This window comes from Acanthaster planci, linkage group LG14 (genome assembly GCF_054643075.1).
Source record: "Acanthaster planci isolate LZ-2023a linkage group LG14, COTS_SCS, whole genome shotgun sequence".
Lineage (NCBI taxonomy): Eukaryota > Metazoa > Echinodermata > Asteroidea > Valvatida > Acanthasteridae > Acanthaster > Acanthaster planci.
In genome coordinates, this window is record NC_141790.1 from 5,317,376 (window position 1) to 5,334,164 (window position 16,789).

Here is a 16,789-nt window from a genome sequence, read left to right on the forward strand (position 1 = left end):
AGCTTTCATAGAATTGCCAAGACGAAGCAAGGGTTATTTTTCTCTGTTTAAAATTAAAATCGGACTATAATTTCAAAAATGGGTTTCCTTCAATCTTCCCTTTTACGTAAGAAACTCGTTCCTTTATGAATTTCCACGTTGTAATAATTGCGTTGCCATAACCCTTACAAAAATGTCCCATGAGAGTATCCGATGGGAAAATTTCCCATGGGATTACATGGTGAATTTGCCACCATGTAGCGTGGGATTTTGCCCATGTGTATTTCAAGAACCCCATGTAATCTCGCAAAATATTCCCATATTTCATATTTTTTATATTTTAAATATTTCATTGGTGATTTTCCCGCACATCCAATGGTGATTGTCCCATGCATCCCATGGTCAGTGTCCTGTGCATCTGGTGTCCTGGTGACGGGTAAAGTTGCAGTCATCGAATCAACATTCCATTCCACACTGTGTACTGTAGTTCGTGCCAATGCATTTTAATGCCAGCAGCTACTGTGGTTTACAATACAACAAAGCCTCTAAGTGTACCTGTGTAGATGCCACATCAATGCAAATCCCAGTGTTTTCTTGATGATTGCAAAAATTTGAATAGTGTTTGTGTGACGTTTCCATGGTGTCCGCATACAAATTACATTGTATTCCCATGTAGAGTATAAAAACCCTATGGTGTTCCCATGCTGATCCTAAAAGCCCCATGGTGTTCCCATGCTGATCATGAAAACCCCATGGTGTTCCCATGCTGATTATAAAAACCCCATGGTGTTCCTATGCTGATCATAAAAGCCTCATGGTGTTGCTATGGTATCCACAAAATGTCCCATGGTGATCACTTCAACCAACATTATTTTTTGCCAGTCCCATGGCGTACACATGGGGTCCCATGGGCAGCCCGTGGGATGCCCATAGGATCTGCAAGGGACATTTTTGTGAGGGAATCCATGCGGATTACCCAATCTCCAAATCAACCCGAATTAACTAAGCACATGTCCAGAATTAATACCAATTGCTTCGGTTCGAGCGCCGAGTTGCTAGGTGCCGAGTTGGCACCGGACAGGGGTCCGGACAATTGGACCGCTTGCCAACTCGACTTCTGACAACTCGACCGTTGAGACAAGTCATTCATCCGTTGAGACAAGTTGTCCGTTGGGACACTGATCCCCTCAGCCCAGTCGTCTACTGAGGCCACAGTGTAAATGAGAAACATGTATGCCTTAATGATGGGATGGAATTTCACGTAGTAGATATAGACAAGCCTAATTTCTGAGGTATTTATAAAAATGGTGGCTGTAGTAAGTCAATCTTTGCGCAATCAACGATCTTGCACCCGCGCAGCATGTGTATGACCCGTAAACATTACAATCGTTTCCCTAGTTCCAGATAGCTTGGAATAAAAACCTACCTTCTTGGTGTTTGTCTTTCAGTTCTACATTCTCAGACAGGGTTTGGTTTAAAGTGAAATGTAAACTTTGTGTTGAACAAAACTCTGGGAAAATTCCTAGTACAAAACAAATTATGGCCAGAATTCTGATTTGCACTTTGACATTTTGGCTGGTAGCGGGAAAAACTTGCGCATAGTTATAAGGCGATATGTCACTCACTACGAGTGATTCCAAATACTTTTTTCATACTCAACAGTCATATAAACTTTTGCATCTAATATTTGTTTAATCAAAAGGACTTTCAAAGTTCCGTTTTATTAAAACTGGCCGAAAACTAACGCATATTGTTCCTAGTTGTGGATCACGCATAAAGTGCATGCACCCAATATACTGTGGCGGGACAACTGACACCTTTTTGTGGCGGACCAGCAGACTGGCCGGATTGGAGATAGAATTGACCTGGCCTACCCCACAAATATATTTATCAACCTTACGCAAGATTGAGCGGTTATCCTGACGCAAGGGGGGATATCAGTTAACGAACGGTGGACTATGCCTTAGGGGCTGTTCGTTTGGTGGAAGTTTACCACCGCTCTGTGATTAGGTAATTGATCCCAATGTCAATAAAGATTACAGTGTGGTTTGGCAAAGATGCCCCTCACGTCTGCCTCAGGAACTGCTAAGTCAGAGTCAACCTCACGGCGACTCTCCTTCTCAGACACAACCGTTGGATTTCCGGCAACTTCCGTTGCCCTTTCATATCAGACCGACCACACTGTTTACAGACCTTCCTAGACAACCCGTCAGCATTTCCATGCTTACGTCCAGGTCTGTGCTGAATGGACACGCCATACTCGGAGATTACCTCAAGCCACCGAGCAAACTGACCCTCGGGGTTCTTAAAATTAAGTAATCACCTAAGAGCAGCATGATCGGTGCGAAGCAAAACTTTCCGACCATACAGATACTGTTTGAACTTCTTCAGATAGACAACTACCGCTAAAAAATCTCTCCAGGTAACACAATAGTTCCTCTCGGCCTTGCTGAGCTTGCGGCTTGCAAAGGCCAGGACCTTCTCATGACCCTCATGGACCTGGGACAAAACTGCCCCCAGTCCATCCCCACTTGCGTCCGTGTCCAAAACGTAATCAGAGTCAGGTATGGGATATGCCAACACAGGTGCAGTCTGCAGCCTCAGTTTCAACTCTTCAAATGCCTCTTGGCAGGCACCCGTCCAGCGAAACTCTCTTGACTTTTCAGTCAGCGCATGCAGAGGCGATGCTACCTCGGCAAATCCCCTGATAAACTTCAGATAATAAGAAGCGAGGCCTAAAAAGCTTCGAACTTCTGGGACACACTTAGGTGTCGGCCACTCAGCCACTGCCCGAACCTTTTCAGGGTCGGTAGCCACACCTTCAGACGACACTACATGTCCCAAATAGGTCACAGAGCGCTGGAACAAAAAGCACTTACTAGGCTTCAACTTCTATCCAGCTTTTCGGAGTCTGGAGAGAACGACTCGAAGCCGTTCAATCTTCTCTCTCTCAGTCCTGCCATAAACAATGACATCATCCAGGTAGATGAGCAGTATCTCCCACCGGAGACCCGCCATCACCTTCTCCATCAACCTCTCGAACGTCGCAGGGGCGTTACAAAGACCAAAGGGCATGCAACGCCACCTATACAACCCGTTCCGCACCACAAAGGTTGATTTCTGGCTCGCGTCCTCGTCAAGGGCGACCTGCCAATATCCCGACACCAAATCAAGCGTCGAGAACCACTTTGCCCCTGCTAACGCATCTAGCGTCTCATCAATACGAGGGACAGGGTAAGCATCTTTGATTGTTACCCTATTCAACCCTCTGTAATCGACACAAAATCGTCGGGTCCCGTCCTTCTTCCGGACCAGCACCACGTTTGCAGCCCAGGGACTGTCAGATGGTTCTATAATGCCCCTCTTCTGCAAATCTTCCACCTGCCTCATTATTTCCTGTTGGTTACACAGGGGATGACGCCTTGGCCGCTCCTTAATAGGCCTCGCGGCGCCAGTATTGATCTGGTGCTTTACCACATCAGTCCGCCCTATGTCTTCATTACCACGGGAAAATACGTCCTGATATTCAATCAAACAAGCCTTCACCTCCTCATGATACTCCTCACCAATGTTGATCTTACACTGGTCACACAAATCATGCAGGTGACTCGGCAGGTCTCCATAGACCTCACACTCATGGTTTTCACCAAGCAGGACTGTGGAGTCAGCCTCAACCGCAGCAATTGTACCAACAGCTGTCCCCTTTCGGACAACGCGTCTCTCCTCATTCGGATTAAATATCCGCAGCGGTAGAGACTCGGCGTTTGGCTCCACCAGCGACCGGGCTAAAACTAACCCTCGCTGAGCCAATTCGCCACCACCTTCCACAGGTTCAACCAAGGCCGGCTGTCGCATTGCCTCACAGGTACTAACTACAGTACCAGGCACAATAGCCTCATGGCCCGCTGGGATCTCGGTGGTTTCCGCCACCAATACTCGACCGACACACGGCTCACCAGCACCATTAGTACACCTTGATCTTTCTCCATTCAGCCTCAACTCCAAAATCTAAATTACCTCTGGTAGGTAACAGAAAGTCCATCCCCAATATACCCTCACACTTCATGTCGGCAAAATTACCCTAACCGGGTAAACCGTTTTGCCTATTTGTATATCGACCCAAGCAGTAGCCATTGTTGCTAATGGACTGCCATCCACTTGCCGAATACTGGCCTCTTCCGCTTCAAGCACAGGCCTTTGCTCCTTGGGAATTTTATGATAAACAACACTACTGATTTAAGTGTCTATTGACCCTGAATCAACTAAGAACCGACACTTCGCCCCTCTAACGACTCCATCGACAAACAGCCCACACCTTGGCCGGGAAACAGACTTGGGCTGAGCACCTAGTGTCTCTCTGCCTTTTTCTGTCCTGTGCCTCTGGTTGGCTTCGTTTGTCCCTTGTTTGGGCACTCGGGGAGGTCCAGCCTGCCCCTTTCTCTCTTTCCGAGGCTTGGTACATTCCTTGGCAAAATGATCAACCTCTTTACACCTGAAGCACTTCAACAAACAAGGCTTCTTTTTCTCTAGTTTCGGCGACAGCCTCGCTGGAGGCTTTTCGTCACCCTGGCTCGGCCCCTTACTCGTGAACTCAGTCAACATCTTGACCACCTGATCTATCTTCTTGGCTTGCTGCCCAGCACTCTCCTCCAACTTCTGCAAACGCTCTTTGGTGCCCAAGTCCATAGCCCTTGTGAATTTCGTTGGCTTCTTCCCTATTTGCCTTTCACTCTCAATTTTCTCGAAATTCTCCGTCTCTATAGCTGCACGTATCGCCTCGTCCAGTGTCTTCGGACGGGTGCGATAAATGCCTTCCCGGACTACCTGACTCGACACAGCATCCATGAAGTGATTTTTCCCCAGGCGCTCACGTGCCTCTTCGGGAATCTCAGGATAGGATTTTACCACCAACTCACGGACTGCCTGCCCCAGTTCTTGAAGACTGTCCTTCAACCCCTGACGTCGGCTCCTTAAGTCCACGAGGTAGTTCTCAGCCTGTTGGCTGGGACCAAACCTCCTGTTTAGAACCTGAACAAGTTCTTCAAACGTGAACTTCTTGGACCCGTCGCCAAGAATGCGGAGCGCATCACCCTGGAGGCTAGCAGCCAAGAACTCGGTTGCCTGCTCCTCACTCCACTGATTCACCTTCCTACACGCCTCAAAGTGGCGGTAGTACTCGTTCCAAAGAACCTTACCGTTATACCGATCGGGGGTAATCGTAGGCCTTCGAGGCCTACCGCCGGGTGTACCATAACCCTCACTACCCACCAACCTAGACTCCCTTTTTAGTGGCCAAGGGCCAACTCCAGGTGAGTCCACCTCATCGACAACTTTGTCAGATTTCTCCACAGTAGGGCGAGTACGAAAACTCAACAACTCACTGTGTAACCCTCGCTCCTTCTCGGCGCAATCAACCTCATGGTTCAAAAACGGATTGGTGCTAGGACTACGCATGGGAATAGGCCTCACAGGCGTACTATCAGCGTACCTCGGCACTTCCTTCGAAACCAATTCTGGCGATGTGCCGAGACAGGAACGCTCTCTTGCCTTCAAGTCATACCCGAGGGTACCCTTAGGCAATTTCCAGCTAATTTCAGAGTCAACTTCAACCAGAGGTGTATCCCTACTCTTAGGGGTATCCTCATTCGTTTTAGGCTGTGTACCTTTCTTTACAGCCTCCAACTCTGCGGACAAACGGTCCCTCTCCCACTTTAACCACTGAACCTCCATTCTTGAACGGTTCAGCTCGTCCAGGACAGAACCCTTGTCAGTCCCTATCGAGCTAACACCACTGTCCTTAACCACGCTCATACTGGAGTTCCCTCCTGAGCAGGGATCTCAGTCTCAACTAGACTCTCTAGACTCGGCCACTGGCCACTTGGCGATACTGGTAACTCACAGGCAAACTCAGGCTGCGGGACTCCCAGTCCCAAGCCTCCAGAATTTACCAAGCTTTGTATACCTACTACCACCCGGTGAGTTCTCGACAGGATTGGCAGTTGCTGTCCTGCAGTACGTCGCAAGGATCGCAACTCCGCTCGAATCCTAAACAGAATCCCCACCAATGTCACCAACCCAATAAGGAATACAATGTACAAGGCAGTAACAACCCCAGTAAGCATAACCCGCCTACCTCGCTACAATTACCCTCGCTGTGCACCTTTGTGAGGCACATCCACTTCACAACAAATTACAAAAATTTTACTCTTTATTGGTAAACACAACTATAACAAAATCACAGAGTATCCCACTTCTGACACCATTTGTGGCGGGGCAACTGACACCTTTTTGTGGCGGACCAGCAGACTGGCCGGATCGGAGATAGAATTGACCTGGCCTACCCCACAAATATATTTATTAACCTTACGCAAGAATGAGCGACTATCCTGACGCAAGGGGGGATATCAGTTAACGAACGGTGGACTATGCCTTAGGGGCTGCTCGTTTGGTGGAAGTTTACCACCGCTCTGTGATTAGGTAATTGATCCCAATGTCAATAAAGATTACAATTAATGTCAATACAAGTGATACAGGACTGACTAAATCTCACGGTGACCAGTGATCTCTAAGGCAATTATATGATTGGTTTATTCAATGTCAGTGCTCAGTTATCCGTTATATACAACAGCAATTAATTATATACAAAATTATCCTCAGAGGGAGGTAGTCCTACATGTACGTGGTCAACTGCACCACGAACGTGATTAATAAGCCTAATCCTTAACCTACACCAGAATAACCCTCACGGTGATCAGGGTAAACCTCACAGCGATCAGGGTAACCCTCACAATAACCAGGTAACCCTCACAGTGATCAGGGTAGCCCTCAAGTCTAAATAAATAATCTACTGATGGCTTATAACTGATAAGTCTTGACCACACAAGCAATTACAATCTTCGTAACTGTACAATACAACAAGGTACACTTATACAAGAATAATCTCTACTGCCTTACGCAGCAACACAGTTCCCGAATCGCAACAAGGTTTAAGGCAACTTACAAAACCCTCACCCACTTCAAGTTATTTATGGAATAACAAAGGTAAGTTGATTAAGAAGGCGATTATAATAGTCCTCACTAGACTCTAACGGAAACCTGCACCCGCTAAACCTCAACAAGGAAAGCAAGCTCCCAGACCAGGACCGCAACCAACCGTCGCTATGCCAACAAGCGTGGAACAACGGCACACAATCCTTCTAGTCTAAGCTTCGCTAATTCCCCAATTAACTGGTTCGCTCGGGTTCCCTAACCCTATAATCTACCGCTTCTTAAATAAACGAGACTGTCTAACGATTCCCATTCTTCAAAGAGATCTGATATAATCGGCAGCTCCAGCAACTGAGAACATGCACCACACTTACCGATCGCACCAGGTACACTTGAGGTAGATCCCCAACCACCAGCGGTCGTACGTCAGATTTACTCTCGAAACACAACACAACTCCACAGAGCTCTGGTTAGCACGCTGCCATCTTGAGAAGTCCCGGCAACCCACGCAGCAAGCGCCCAGACCTAAGGTAATACACGCTTCTGATTGGTTGCCGCGCGCATGTTTAATGCATGAATTAGACGGACCTGAATTATTAATGACCCAGACTAAACACAAGTCTGCGCAGCTACCCTGTTTCGCCACAATACTTTGCGAACTCGTCTCGCTACACGGACGTTGCAGAAATGTTCGTGAGCATGACGTAATGAGTTCGTCAACTGTGCGGGGTCAGGACAACCCGACCGTTTGCCAACTCAACTTCGGACATTTCGACCGTTGAGACAACGCGTCCGTTGAGGTCATTTATAAACGACTTGTCCGCTTCGCCAGGTGGTTTGTGTATAAGTTGAATAATGGAATTTCACATTTATATAGGCCCTTGGTCTGAGTTAATGTAATATAATGATGGCAGTAAGTAGCTTTGTGTAATCTACGGTCTTTATCAGGCGGGGAGCAATTTACATATCGCAGTTCTATTCCAAATCCCTGCTTCGTTTTACAACGGACGATCTGCTGGCCCAGCTATTTCTCGTCCTCTCTAAATACTGACAAGGGGGAACTGGGTGGTACTCGAATATTGCAATGAAAACGGGCTAGAATTTTGGGGGTGTAGGGATTAAATTGCATATGGATTAAATGGGACTTTTAAACACTGTCTAATCAAAAGGGATGGCTATCCGGCTTTTTTTTCTTTTGATACAAACTCACGTCAATTAACAGCACTGCGGTTTCCGTGGCGCGGCAAAAGACTTGCCGCCATAGACTGGTACAATAGGAAGAGCTCCAGAGTGACAGGACAAGGATCATTAACCAATCATCGTAAGTTACCTGATGACTTTGCTTTTACTTAACAATAAAACATGTCATTCACTCACGGTACCGTAAAGTGAAATTTTTTTCGCTGGACATTAATTATCGTCTTGCGTTTAATGTTTGCCAAATTAGTTACTATTTTCAAAGGTATTGAGCTTAAATGTGTAACACTGTCATACTATGACCAGTTCCACCATTCTGTGTTTAATTGCAACAAAAAAAATGACTTCATGCAATTATCCTTCATAATTTTTCTTGACGATCTACCATGTCGGATTTGTGGCCTTGCGTTGTACAGCCGTTTGTCTTCGACAGCAGGCAATCCAATGCGACAACTGCGAACAGTGGCAGCATTGCCTCTGCGACGCAGGTATTTCTTTTTGGGGGGCGTGAGAGAAATTAACAATTCTGTTGAAATATTTGTGAGGGCTCCACAACGTCACCATTTCCGACTCGGTTCTTGATTTACATGTGCCTATTGGAAAGCAAGAAGCCTTCAGTGCCCAAGTTGACAAAACAAAAATTGGCAAATTCGAAATTAGAATTGAGAGACACGTACATTGACCTCATCCTGTCATTATCTACTCCGTGCACCTTTAGGGTGTATTGCGGGTTGATGGTAAAAACAAGAATTCTGCCCGATAATACCAATCGATTAGCGAACTGGTATCTTCAGGTTTGCTCTCTCTCGAACAGGATTGTAACATCCTCCAGATTGATCACCACATTTTTGTCCTTGAACTGACCCACAGCACAACGTATCCCCAGTGGCAGTATACCCTAGGCCTTCCCCGCCCACAGTATAGCATACCTGCCAAGTCTCATGCATAAGGCGTGTGACACACGTATTTTGACCAAATCTCACGTTCTCACGCATCAAGCTCAAAATCTCACGCATTCTGCAAATGATAACGACAATGCACAAAAACCACGCATTGGACAACAAGGTCGGTCGCGCGCATCAATTTGCTTTCTATATACTGTACTGCACGCGCGCACTGCACTGTATAACAGTATTAGCCTTCAGTCAAGGCTTACCTGGACACATGGCGCATACATGAGGAAGACAGGCTGTGCAAAGCGAGTGGCAAAGCTCGTGAATTTTGTGGAGAACACGTGTGGAGCTAATCGCCACGCGCGCCTTGACTAACGACTATTCACGCCACGTGTAGGCCGTCTCCGAAACCGGCTTCTAGAGCTTTGGCTAGGTCTATTTTCTCGGCGTCTCCGCATACAGCGAAGACCTAGACCTAGGTCTAAACAACAGATCCAGATGCAGCATAAATAGCCCGGCATTGCATGCTGTACTGCCGCGTTATAAATTATCCGTTCCGTTGTGGATGGGCGCTGTAGAATGTAGTACATGTGCTATGCACTCAAAACGTTGTATAAATGTTAACTTGAAAACATCATTTTCACGACAAACTTGAAAACATATCGTGATGTGATTTAGTCTTGCGCATGGGAATTTCTGAAACTTGGCAGTTCTGGTATAGTCTACACCGGGTATCTTTATTGGAACAAAACTTGGCAACCCCAAACATGTCAAAGGAATACAAACTTTCAACATGTTTCCACGTCAGTAACCACGATAGGGTCCTGGCCCCACACCAAGTGCCAATTTCCCGCCTAATAATTAACCAAAACATGTCCAAGGAAGGCAATTTCCCTACAAGTTTCCACATCGGTGACCACACTGGGATCCTGGCCGCGTATTTTTTATTTACACCGTAGCCTAGGGTTTTTCGACTGCTAATTCGCGCTTGAAAAGAGACTAATGCTGACTGAACCAGTCAGAGCAAGCGCGCGAAAACACGAAACGACGGTGTCTGTACTTCAACAAATAAATCTCTGTATTTAGTTCCAACAATTGATACTTCAGAGGTGATAGACTGATGGATTGTGACAGTGTCGGGGTGATTCCTCTTCCTCTTATGGTCAAGTTATTTCTGTGGTGTGTGTGAAAAAAAGTAGAATTTTAATCACCACCGTAATCGCTGGCTTGATGAGCTAGGTTAGCCAAGCTCACGCAATGTTTTTTAGCATTATTACTTTTTTTCGGGAGAGGGGGATAAAATACAAGTGCGATGTGACAAACATTATGAACAATTTAGGTGGGTCATTAATGAGGGCTGTTTTCAAGCAGATTGAGATTTCCAGCCCTTTCGTCTCTCTTATTTCATTTTTTGTTTCCATTAAAAAAATCAATATTTCAAAATATTTTACTTGAAATGTGTTCAGGGTGTCATGTTCTTGAAGTCTTGATTGCAACCTCGTCTGCGTCATTTCCTCTAAGCGTTCAGCTTACAGAGTCGAACAAGCAGACAGGTTACGGCTTTGCAAAGTGCGTCAATATTGCTACATATACCTATGGTAAAAGACTCCCGATATCAAAAATTATAACTGCTAGCTGTGCACTGTATAGCACAGCAAAAAATGATATAAAAAATTCGAATCCTTGGTGCACTACTGTTTTTGCCTGTATGCATTTGAAGCATGGAAGAAGGAAAACGGTCTAAAGACTGAATAAAAACTTTACTCATTATGAGCCTTGTATTTCGGTCGCGAAGTTACGTTTGGTTTTTTCACGTTTTGTATTGCGTAGGCCTACCACGATTCCTGGCGGAGCTCTCACGTGTCATTTAGCAGTATCTAAAGCTATGCAATAAGGAGACGTTTTCCAGTTTTTAGTGACATGCATTAAAACCCTTAAACTGTCTTAACAATTATGTCATGTTTCCGCCCCCACGTTAAATATGCGTTCGCGTACGTACTCAGCACCAGTCTCTTTTCATGTGCGAATTGGCACCACCACAGAAAAGATCCCAGGCTACGGTGTAAATAAAATACGCATCCTGGCCCCACACCAAGCGCCAACTTCCCGCCAAAACACTGAGCCGAGTTTCTCCACGCACACGCACCACTGAACTTCAATCGGCCATCCACAGACACTCGCGTGATTTCTTAGTGATTTCTCCAAAGTCTGCAACACATGCTCGAGAAAGGCTGAAGCCACTGTAATGACATATGACTCCACCATGTCAAGTCCTGCTTTAAACCTTTCGTCTTCTCCTCTCCAGTGCTCTCAACGCTTTATCCTTGAAACTGATCTGTTGGATTCAGTATACATTCCGATGACCCCGAATTAGACGAGCTTGCCAAAGAAATGAAAACTTCTCTATAAAGCCAGCTCATTGAACGGGACCAAGATCAAGGAAATGGATCAACAGCGAAGAAGGACAAGAGCGGAAGTAGCAGCTGAGGCACTGACTTGAGAACGAAGATTATAAATTCACTCGACATCTTGCGGGGCCACTCAAAGCACTGACCGCCGGACGCCTTTCAGTCAGCCAACAGACCAAGAAGCTGGAGCAAGCTTTACAAGTATGTACTAAACCACCGAGCCATTGTTCAAAACAAGTTGTGCAATTCATCATTCACAGGTCCCACTAGTCTTCATTTTGATAGCTGAGAGGAAGAAGAGAGACTACAAGGCAGTTCAGAAGGCCGGCCGTGCGACGGCTTCTTCAAGAAGAGATCTGCCTCAAGGAGGTCCTCACTGACTTTGAGGCTGCACACTGGGGGGCTTTGGCATCAGTGTTTCCAGGTATTTCTGTGAAGGGCTGCTGTTTCCACTGGAAGCAAGCAGTCTGGAGAAAGATCCAGGAAACGTGGCTCCAACCAGCTTACATGGAGAAAGACAATTCGTACAAGCTGCTACAGAATCTGATATGGGGCTGCCGTACCTGCCTCATGAGCTTATCCCAGCCATGTTTGAATAGAGGGAAGGCTCAAACTACAATGCTGTACAGGGTATTTTAATACTTTTCCTATAGACCAATCCGTTTAAACGCCATAACTGCGGTGGCACCACACTCACACGCACAATCCTTCGGCTTCACGCGCGCGTACATTTGGTAGACCACGACACCATATTGGTCCTAAAAGTGTCTGCTTCTGTAAATGTATTTGTTTCTTTATCTGCTGGTTAACCCCACATCCCATGTACGTATATTACATAATTCTGAATGTCTATTAAACCATTGACTTTTTACAAGGTTTTAGGAGTGACTTTTGTTGATGCATGTGATGTGAATTATAATGTACATCCTCAGAACTATCATTCAAATCAGTATGAAAGTGATGTCACAATGATACCGACTGTCAGTGCAGTTTGTGATACTGAGTTGTAAATCAAGCTGGAAAACAAATATGAAGTAAGGACAAAACTTTTTTATTACAAAATACATAAATATGTTTTTCTTCTATCTTTACCTGTAGTTCTTTGACTATGTGGCATCAACATGGATCTACTCAGATGTGTGGCCTCCAGCACGAACAATGACTGTGAAGGTTGGCTCCGCAGACTTAAGACCAAGGCCCAGAAATCAATGTGCCAATGTACATGTTGATTCAGCTCCTTCACTCTGAGGCCAGGTTCGTTGATGTACAAGTCAATCTGGTCTCAGAGAAGAAGCTCCATCGCCACCAGCGGAGGAAGTTTAAGAACTCACAAGGACGGATCTTCCGCTATTGGCAGGAGTTTCAAGGAGAGTGAACTCCCAAGTCCCGGCCTAAAGCATGTGCCCATGTACCCGTTTGTAAACCTGTTTGCATATTTTGTCAAAACTCGTTAATAAGAACACTGTTAAAACAAGATTCTGCTTATAACAAGGGAATTGTAAGTCTGAATACACTGTTTTTTATTGTTTAATTACTGATAATTCAAGGTTCCTGTTATAACAAAGTTCAAAGGACATCGTATTAACGAGGGTGAACTGTATATGACATTTTTAGTTATGAAATTTTAAATCATTAGGCCTATGAACTCTTTGATATCGGTATGTCTATCTTGTACTTGATGTGGAACTGGAAGAGAAATAAATCAAGTGATATCAGTTTTGTGAGATGAAACAATTTTTGTTCCAATCTGCTTAGTTTTCAGTGAAATTAAGATCAGGAGCATTGGGATAGTATCAAGGTTTCTTAGAAAACGAGGGTCAACTGTATATGACATTTTTAGTCATGAAATTTTAAATTATTAGGCCTATGAACTCTTTGATATCGGTATGTCTATCTTGTACTTGATGTGGAACTGGAAGAGATATAAATCGTGATATCAGTTTTGTGAGATGAAACAATTTTTCTTCCAATCTGCTTAGTTTTCAGTGGAATTAAGATTAGGAGCATTGGGATAGCATCAAGGTTTCTTAGGAAAAAAACAGACTTTATTTCTCTAAGTAGAAAAGGATTTGATTTTCTAAGCAATTTAGATAAAATGTCAATACTCTCATATACATGTAAAAGGTTATCAAATCATGCTACTTACGTACGTGCCATGCCTTTACCACCAATGATCTTTTTTTTTTCAGCCTCATAATTCCGACACCTCAAAGGTCCGAAGCCTCATAAATCCGACGTCGGACCAACGAGGCGTCGGTCTTGATATGAGGCTTCAGTGCAATCGACTGTGAAACATGGAGGAGTGCGGGCCCGCGCGACGCGTCGCCCGCGAGCGAGATTCAACTTTGTTCCCAACTCGTGCTCATAGTTATGGTGTACTATTTACGACAAACATTTCTCTCTCTCTTTAGCCTCCCTCTAGGCGACGCGACCAGACGACGCGACGGCACGACGGCTCTCTTGCGTCGTTTTCTTCGTAATGACGACATCCAGAGAGTCCCCTTGTTGCGGTCTGAGCACCAGTCTGGTGTTTTCCTGCGTGTTTCTTGAGTTCGTTGTATGTAGGTCGATCTCGTTTACTCACTTTTTATAAGTTTTCTGTTAAAAGGGTGTGATGTGGTTCTCATATTTTGTTTTGAGGGGACTACAGAGTGATCTATATGTTAGTAATTCCTTGCGTTGGGACATGGGGTACGTGGCTGTGGTAGTGAAGCGTTGTTCGCGGCTGAGGTTTTACTACATTCACTTACAATCGGGGCTTTCAATAATGGACAAATGTTTCTCTGTCTCTCTCTTTAATCCTTTAGAGTAATCATGCCTAACTCTACAGACTCAACGGTTCCTGTCTTTATATCTGTGGACCATACACTCGTATTCGGGAAATAAAAAGGAGGGACAAAGAGTGGCATTTGCGAAGATGTCAAGAAAGTAACTACTTTGGTTCCCTAGATCATTTACTGAAAGCTGAGACTGCCTATTCTGTTTCTTTTGTATCATTTTCAAAATACATGTAGTGGACTCGGTGAGCTTGCATGCCATATAGTAAAAAGATTATTATCATAGATTTCACCGTTCACATTATGCTATTGTGTGCAGGTTACTTTTTTGGTGGGTTCGGCTGTTTAATCCCATTGTCGGTAATTGGTTTCTTAACAGCTATTCTGTGATGTGCCATCAGTGTATACTCGGTCATTGATTTTCTAGTATGAAGACTTGGAGTGGAATGAGTGGGTTGAAATTCAAGAGGAGTAAATTTGCAGGTTTTCTGCGGATCGATTTAGCTATCGTGTGGTTGAACAGAATATGCACTCACTTAAAAAAAAGCCATTTACTGACAGTTTGGTCAGTGCCATCTCATTTTGCATAGTCTTGTCTTATTCTCTCTGTCATACCTAACCTTGTTCACACACTGCAGAACCAGAAGTGGGAAAGGGTCCTGCAGAGGAGCGTGATAAAACCGAGAAAGAAAAGCTCCGGGTTATATGTACATGTGTCTACGCTAGGATTTTCTGTTGCCTCAGTGTTCTGCTGTTTTGAGACCACATGACTTGTGAAATTAAATACTAAATTATGACATCTTCTTTCACCTCAGAGACAAGCCACCCCTGCCAAAATGCCCTTGACCACCGTGGGTGCAGGTATGGTTTAGTTAATAGGGTTACAATCTCTGTCTAGGCCAATCTGCGTGTGTTTGGAGAAGAGGTGCATGCATGTTGATGTATTGGCTTGTATCATGAGCTTGTTTCAGTCCGGTTACAGAGGGGTGGCGGTGTGAGATTTGTAACATTTTAGTGAGACATTACATACAGCAACCTGCAGAACAAGATCATTCCACTGTATTTTTTTTCCTGAGGGAAGTCAAGGACCAAAGGATAATATGGAAATAGAGCTCGCAAACGGCCAAGGGCACAGTATACCAGAAGAGGAGTTTGTAGACAGATTAATTGAAGAGAAGGGGTTGAAAACAAGGATTTACCTGAAAACAAAGAAATCAGAGGTTTGTATAAATTTACATTAACCTGAACTTTACTGTTTGCCCTATTATTTTTTTATTAATGAAGTCAAAGTAAGTTGGAATGTACAAATGTGGCCTTGATGCTTTGATTATTAAATGGGGATGCCATCAAGCCTTAAGAGTCGTTGATACATCTTGATACTTGATGATACATCTTTAGGAGCATTCAGTAACGTGACTCAAATACTTTGAGTCTGAGCAGCCATATAGGAAGAGAAGTAGCTTACGGAAGTAATAAAAAATAGATTTTTCCACTGAAAATATACTCAAACTGCATCAGCACTAAAACAACCAAGGCAATATAACATATTCCTTTTCATTGAACTTGTAAACATTGCCATTTTTGCAGTAAGAAGTGATTAAAAATGACTTGCATACTACTCCCATCATGACAGCATAAAAGTTGAGAAGAGAGATGAATTCAGTAACTGAATGAAAACTTGCATTCATTTGTTGTGTGTATTTAAATGGGTGATTTCTTCTTCGTCGCCCTCAAGCCAAGCAGACATCCCCCAGCCTGACATTTCTATTTCTAGTGAAGTCTCCGGACCTGACTCAGTGGCTGCTGTAGTCATCATTGATGACAGCTCTGCCGCAGAAGAAACTGTAGGGCAGGATGACAGCCTTCCCGTTACATTCGATGAAGCAGACACACCCACGGTAATGTAATATCAGCCGTGAAAATACTTACTACAAGGAATAATCAGTTTAGACCAGGATTTTTGTGCAAATCTTTCAGTGACATTCATTACTTATATACCATGTACATAAAGTTACTAGGCAGAAGTTTGTGTCAAAGGGGAGTTCTTATAATCTTTTTGCATTCTATGTTTTCTCTTAACTTTTGAACTGCTGCACAGTATAGAATCAGAAATTTAAAGAAAGGATTTTGTAGCTAGTTATGGCAGATGGAGATATGCCACAGTACCAATAATTGTCAGTATAACATTTTTACTCGTACATTTCCAGGTTCTCTTCAGGAAGACAGGAGGTACAAGTCAGCCGCAGCAAGTTCAGGCTGATGCTTCTCAAGCCTTCCAACAGCGGTGCACCTCCTAATCCATATTCACCCAGTTCAAAGTGTGCCATCTGTTGTGACAGGGACAAGCAGTCTTTTTTATTCCTTGTGGCACTTCTTGTGCACAGTCAGTTCAAGTGCCGTGGAAATGAACGGTAGTCCATGCCCATTTTGCATGATATAAATCACAAAAATCGGGAATATTTTTAAACACAACTGATACACAATTTGAAGCAAAGCTCAATATTTAACATAAAGAACTAAGAATTTTAATTCTTTGCTTTTTATGATA

The 16,789-nt window shown here is 44.4% G+C and overlaps 1 protein-coding gene and 2 long non-coding RNA genes across 4 annotated transcripts in view; 1 reads left to right on the forward strand and 2 right to left on the reverse strand.

Annotated features, from left to right (window-relative positions):
• Nucleotides 1–7,492, reverse strand: part of LOC110983226 (uncharacterized) — a 29,353-nt gene extending 21,861 nt beyond the window's left edge. The window contains exon 1 of the long non-coding RNA XR_002598693.2: nucleotides 7,341–7,492. This is a non-coding gene — a long non-coding RNA (uncharacterized LOC110983226). The remainder of the gene's footprint in view (nucleotides 1–7,340) is intronic.
• The window catches only part of lipt2 (lipoyl(octanoyl) transferase 2), a 447,804-nt gene that overhangs the window by 89,149 nt on the left and 341,866 nt on the right, over nucleotides 1–16,789 (reverse strand). The gene's annotated exons all lie outside the window — the stretch shown is intronic.
• Nucleotides 10,759–15,330, forward strand: LOC110983222 (uncharacterized). Of its 2 annotated transcripts, none has more exons than XR_002598683.2 (3): nucleotides 10,759–11,665; nucleotides 12,563–14,392; nucleotides 15,057–15,330. It is a non-coding gene; the product is annotated as an uncharacterized LOC110983222 (long non-coding RNA). The 2 variants fall into 2 exon arrangements; XR_002598682.2 differs by having other exon boundaries at nucleotides 12,563–14,025; nucleotides 14,272–15,330.